This window comes from Lathyrus oleraceus, chromosome 7, assembly GCF_024323335.1.
Source record: "Lathyrus oleraceus cultivar Zhongwan6 chromosome 7, CAAS_Psat_ZW6_1.0, whole genome shotgun sequence".
Lineage (NCBI taxonomy): Eukaryota > Viridiplantae > Streptophyta > Magnoliopsida > Fabales > Fabaceae > Lathyrus > Lathyrus oleraceus.
In genome coordinates, this window is record NC_066585.1 from 137560086 (window position 1) to 137566746 (window position 6661).

Genomic DNA, 6661 nt, shown 5'->3' on the forward strand with positions numbered 1-6661 from the left:
GGAGCCCGAATGCCAATCACTGGGCTTACATCAGCATCCGAACCAAAACACACACAAGAAGGCAAACGTGGAGCCCGAATGCCAATCACTGGACTTACATCAGCATCCGAACCAAAACACACACAAGAAGGCAAACGTGGAGCCCGAATGCCAATCACTGGGCTTACATCAGCATCCGAACCAAAACACACACAAGAAGGCAAACGTGGAGCCCGAATGCCAATCACTGGACTTACATCAGCATCCGAACCAAACAAACTCACACTGGAACCCGAATGCCACTCGATGGACTTACATCAACTTCCGAGCACACAACAACACACACAAGGGGGTCGAGACACAAAGGTTGAAAAAGAAAAAGGGCGCCCGGAGAGACCTCGCACGGTCTCCTGCCTACGTACCTCATCTGGTATGAGAATCAGGGCGACGTAGTTCCCCTTCATAGGGGTTGCCATCTGAATATGGACTTACAAGGAGGACACCAGTTGTGTCAAAAGAGAGTGGGCAATGTGTTCACGCCCTAGCAGTAGGTGTCGCAGCTCGCTGAATCGAGTCTTAGGCAGTTACCTCTTTGCAATAGAACGGACTACATGCCACAGGATCGGAGACGCTCGGAAAAGTCTAGAAGTGGGGGAAGCTCTGCCCTAGTGTTGTCATGCAATATGTACTTAAGTGTTTAGGATTTACAAATGGGAATATCTACCTAATGTTGGCATGCAAAGAATATGGGAATCCTACCTATGTTATCATACAAAAGGATATGGGGATCCCACCTATGTTATCATACAAAGGGTTCTATCTAATGGGTGCTACCTAATCGGAACAAGAATCGACGAATGGAGCAAGGATAAGGGTTAGGGATAAGGGTAGATGGCGATGCATGAAGCAATCGACTTACAAGGTTGATGGCGATGCATAAAGCAATCGACTTACAAGGTTGATGGCGATGCATAAAGCAATCGACTTACAAAAGGGTGGATGAATACGTGCTGGTTCTGTTAGGTTTTGAAAAATGATTACTCGACGTTGGATCGAGGTTTTGGTCTTGTTTTGAAATGGTTATCGGGTGTTCATTTTATTTCTTGTATTAACAGATGAATAAAGAATGAAAGAATATTATACATTTCATGGGAGAGGGATACATTTGTTATGAATGGGGGTTGTCATGGCAATCAAGCAATATAAATATATGCCTCAAACACCATACAAGTAGGCCACAGTTAATCAAACAAGTAAGATATAAACAAGTATATAATCGAATCAAATAATCAAAGAATGAAATGATAAAGCATTAAACAATGTATGAGTGTAAGTGCAAAGGAACCGGCTCATTGTAAGAAAGCCCAAGAGTAAGCTATGTGAGGTCGATGGCGATGCTTAAAAAGCAATCGACTTACAAGGGTGTAAAAAATGGGCTCGATATTAAATCGAGAAAAACATGATTTTTATAGTTTTAAAATGGTTTTGAATTAAAATACAACAACTTTACATTATTAACAAAATGAACATATGAGTGTAATAAAGGCATAAACATAAAAAGAAACTAAAATGCTAAAAGAAAAAATAATATAGCTAAAAGAAATAAAATGCCAAAAAAAAGGTCACACATGAGTATTGAACCCACCCCACTCAAGAACATACACACTGCCCTTTTCCACCAGACCACTCAGGGTTATTTAATATTGTACTGCTACGTTGAATATATAAACCGGGATGAAAATAAAAAAGAGTTAAAATAAAAAAAAAAATTTAACATTTTTTATGGTTTTTTGTGTTAAAAACTAATTAAATTAAATAAATAAAAAAATTAAAAAAAGAAAAAACAAGAAAATGGAAACGGAGAACACAGAAGCAGCTTCATCGTCCTCGTCCTCCCCATCTGCTTCACACAAAGAACCTCAATGAAATCTCTCTCCGCTCTCGAAAACGCTCATCAACTCTCACAATCTCCCTCACACCAAACCTCACATTTCTCTCAATCTCACAATCGCTCGTACCTCAGCATCTCACTCGCATCTTTCCGTCTCTCACACGAATCCCTCTCTCGCTCTCAACGAAACCCCTCTCAATCACTCTCAGCTCTCACAAATATTTTCAGACAACAAGCATATGAGAAAGATAGAGAGAAAGAAAAATCCTTACAAAATGTCGCAGTGGTGGCGGTGTAGGACGTGCAAACGCTGGCCTCCAGGTAATCACTCTTGGGATTTTTTAGGGTTTCTTCTCAGATTTTCGCCTCCAGCTCTCTGTTGTTCTCTAGGGTTTTTTCGTCCCTTACTGATTTCTCCCTTTTTATAATCCCATTGCTAGGGTTTGGATGAGATCAAAAGAGTATGGAATTGGAAGTGCTTTCTTTTTTGTGCTGCTCTGTTGTCTATCCCATTTTGGTGTTTGCTCTGAAAAAGGTAACATGTACCTTGTACTTCTTCTGTGAAAATGTTTCATTTTGTTGCTTGTGAATTTTTACCATCTTACCGAGTTGTTGTGATTTTACTGCAGTGAATTTTCTTGCAACTTTGAGGCTTCTGTTAACAACACTCAACCTTGCAAGAGTAGCTTGTTTCTCCATGTGAAAACTTCACTGTTGGTAAGAAACAAATTCACCACTGTAACTCACTTGAATATATGTTTTCTCTTTTTTGGAATTGGACTGATTTTGGTGTGTTGTTGCATGCTGCAGGACATGGTTGTTGGTGATGCTGCAGAAGGCATTGCCTTGGTTCATGTTGCACCTTGCATTGGTTTTGTTGGCAAGATTGAACCAATGTATTGAATTGGTCTTGCTGCAGGGTATGGATTTGTCAATTGCTGGTTTCTATCAATGTACGTTGTGCACAGCTAGTTCCAGTTGTGGTTTGACTCTCCTCATATGATGCAGGTAAGGCCAAAGTTAAGCTGGAAATAGCCAGGGTTTGGAGGTGGTTGTGGAGTTCTCCATTTGGCAAGAAAAAAAAGTCCAATGAGGTAAGTGTACATGCAATTGGCTGCTGCATTGACTCAAGCCAAGGTTTGTGATGCTTGCTGCAGCCTTGTATTGTAGCAGGTCAAGCTGGACTTAGTTAGGCTACTGCTTGGTCGAAGTTTTGATGGCTTAAATTAAAGTTTTCATGTGTTGTTTGCTGCAGGATTGATACCAGTTGAGCTGGTCAAAACCAAATGCCATGTAGTTAGCAGCCTATGCATCCTTGGTCTATTTCTGTTCAAGACCCTATGGTAATATACTGATTTTACAGGCCAATGTCATGTATGTTTGATCTTGCCAATCCACTGCCTGGTATGGCCTCATTTGGATCACTGCAGTCATGATATGGTGTTGTACAGGACCAAGGTTTTGATGTTGTATACCTGCTATTTTGGCCATGATTTGCATGAATCTACAGGATGATGACAGGGTTATGGCTGCTGCAGGACCACGATTGCAGGATGCTTGCCAAGGTGAATTCAGTGCCAAATACACATGAGTTGTCTTGTCCAAATAACCACTGTAAGTGCAACATATGATCATGTGATTGTGGTGTCTTGTTTGTGGTGAATGCAAGGCCTGGTGGTAGGGTGAGGGTTGGCCTTCTTGTTTGCTGAATTGGTTTTGGTTTGCATTGTGTGTAATGAATAGCTAGTTCAACCTATGGCTTGGCATGCTTCACGGATAAAAATGGTTGTGTCTTTCAACTGATCCAAGAAAAACAAAGCATTTTGGCACTCATGCTGTAGAATAAATGCCAAGTTTTGACTTGGATTCCCTGGTGTGATATGGATTTGAATGTCATTCTGTCATTGATTCTTTCCAATATTAATGTTGCTCTAGGCCTAGCATTGACTTGCTTGTTATTTATGCAGAATTGTCATTGCAACATGCTGGTGTAAGTCTGAGCATGGTATTGGTCTATCTTTGCTTGAGTGCTTTTGCAACATAGCAATGTTGGTTGCAAATCATCTCATTTGGCATGTGTACCTATTATGGCATTGCAACAGCAAGAACTGGCTTAGGATGACTTGGATACCATGATATGATGAATCTAGAGTGGTGTACAGCTCCAAACTCCAACTTGGCTAATGTCCCTGCAGCAGGTAAGACGTTCCTTGGTTTTGCTTATTGAACAACTGAGTTTGTCATGAGTGTTGGCTGTTGTAGTAGTAGGATATTCATGTAAAAAAAAAAAAAACCTTGGTTGTCATACTTTGCAGCATCTCTGAACTGGTTTTATAAGGCTATTGTACCTTGATGCTTTAACTGTAGCTGGTGCATTATAGCCTGACTATTGGTATGGCTTGTTGATAGTTTTTGACATGTCATGACTGAGTTTGGTTATGCTGGATTATTTCTGCAGGGAGGTGTCATGCTTGCAGCAGCAGGATTGGTATACACTGCGTTTGTGACTGCAGGCTTATGGTCTGCTGTACAAGCTGCAGGGTGTTGGTTTATGGGCATAAACATGATGTGTGGATTTTGCATTGGCAACAGCAGCAAGCAAGGCAGGACAATGTTCATGCGCCTGCAGCCATGGTGAGATTTTCCATCTTGCTGAGTTTTGGATTCAGTCAGGCTTCAATGTGCGCTTCAAGGTATCTCAGGTCATGTTTATGTGATTGCAGGACATGTTTGGCCAGATGGAGTTAGGGTTGGAAGTGCAGCAACACATATGACATGGTGGACATGAAATTGAACATGAGTCAAATTACTTAAAAATGAAGAAACCAAACAAAAGTATATCAAATCAAAACCTTTGGATGAAGCATCAAGGCCAAATGGGTTAGATTAGGTTTTTGATGGTCAAGAAATGGGGAGGTTGACTTTGGTCAAAGTTGACCAAAAAGTCAACTGTTGACCAAAGTCAACAATAGGCCAAAACTTCATTTTTTTTGTATTTTCTTTGTAAATGGAATTCAATGGACAATTATGGGTGAATTTAGGGTTTAATGAAATTGGGTTGACTTTGGTCAAAGTTGACCAAAAAGTCAACTGTTGACCAAAGTCAACAGTTGGTCAAAAATGCCAAATTTTGTATTTTTTGTATGGACTCATATGTACTGGTTTAAACATGGACGAAATAAATTGAAATGGATTAACAAATGGTTTGAAGTTGGTTCCCAAATTGTTTTTGCCTTATGACTTGAATGACTTGACTGATAATGAACAGAACCATGAGATGAGACCATGAGGTTAGGGTTTTGATATAGTATCCATGAACCAATAACATGACTAGCAAGTGGCTTGAAACACAAGAAGCTTGGTTGTTCAGATGACCCAGACCATAGATGTATTAACAATCAAATGAATAGCACCAATGACTTTGGACCAAGACCAATCCAAGCATAAAAACATAAAAAATCCAGGACCAAAATCGTGGTATGACAGTTGCCCCTATTTAAGCGTCTTCAACTAGAGAATATGAAGCAGGATATTCTTCATATGATCATAGTGGGAGATGGTTAAATACTAAGAAGACCCGGATTTTGATCCTGAATCCCTATGAAATAATTAACAATGCCTGTCAGAATCGGCAAAGAAGCAATCTCGAAAGAAGAGTCCGTCTGGTACGGTGAAAATCGGCCTGAGTACCGAAACAGAAAGTTGACCTGGATACCAAAATAAATGGTAACGCAGGAATACCCATGGCCTGAACGCCGCACATTAGTCTGAACACTAAGCATCGGAATATGAGAGTATCAATGTTGGTCTGATCACCGGAAATCTGGTCTGAACACCACTTCGATCTGGAAATCGTAAAACTGGCCTGAATGCCACAAGTACTCCGACTTGATCGTCGGAAACTTCTTCGATCTGAAAATTGGAAACTGGCCTGGATGCCACTTCGGTCTGGATACCGGAAACTGGCCTGAATGCCACAAGTTGCATCGACCTGAATGTCGGAAACTTCTTCGATCTGAAAATCGGAAAAACTGGCCTGAATGCCACTTCGGTCTGGATACCGGAAACTGGCCTGAATGCCACAAGTTGCATCGACCTGAATGTCGGAAACTTCTTCGATCTGAAAATCGGAAACTGGCCTGAATGCCACTTCGGTCTGAATACCGGAAACTGGCCTGAATGCCACAAGTTGCATCGACCTGAACGTCGGAAACTTCTTTGATCTGAAAATCGGAAACTGGCCTGAATGCCACTTCGGTCTGGATACCGGAAAAAACTTCATGCCTGTCATCATCGGTAGAAATAGGGAAAGATAATAGAGGCGGCGCATGGGCCAATGACACTTGCTGGGGATAAAAAGTCATGAACAACCTTCAGTCTGAGCACTGGAAACAAACTTCTGGCTTGTCACTTGGGATACCGAGAATGTTTTATGTTTACATGCGTATGTTTGAATTTTTCAATGGCGTAATGCTCCATGAAAATGGAAATGCTACGCGATTTGGGAGGATGCAATGCAATATGATTCTACATGCAGGGATGCGAAATGCTGGGGAAAATGCCAAGCCGAAGCAAGGAATCCCGCTGGGGAAATGATCGGCCGCGTGGTGTTCTGGCAATGGCGAGATACCGAGACTCTGACTGGGGAGAGAATGGCACTGAAAACTTGTTGTTGGGGAAAGTGATAGTGGTTCTGGCAACCATAATCTACGGGAGATGACTCAGCAGGGGGAGTCAAACACCGATACGGTACCGAGGTTATGTTTCAAGGCAAGAGATCATCGATCTGGC

General features: G+C 41.5%; 1 long non-coding RNA gene across 1 annotated transcript; it reads left to right on the plus strand.

Annotated features, from left to right (window-relative positions):
- The first annotated feature begins 2190 nt into the window (after nucleotides 1-2190).
- LOC127101454 (uncharacterized) lies at nucleotides 2191-2698 on the plus strand. The gene is made up of 3 exons (XR_007794637.1): nucleotides 2191-2405; nucleotides 2500-2587; nucleotides 2681-2698. It is a non-coding gene; the product is annotated as an uncharacterized LOC127101454 (long non-coding RNA).
- The last annotated feature ends 3963 nt before the right edge of the window (nucleotides 2699-6661 follow it).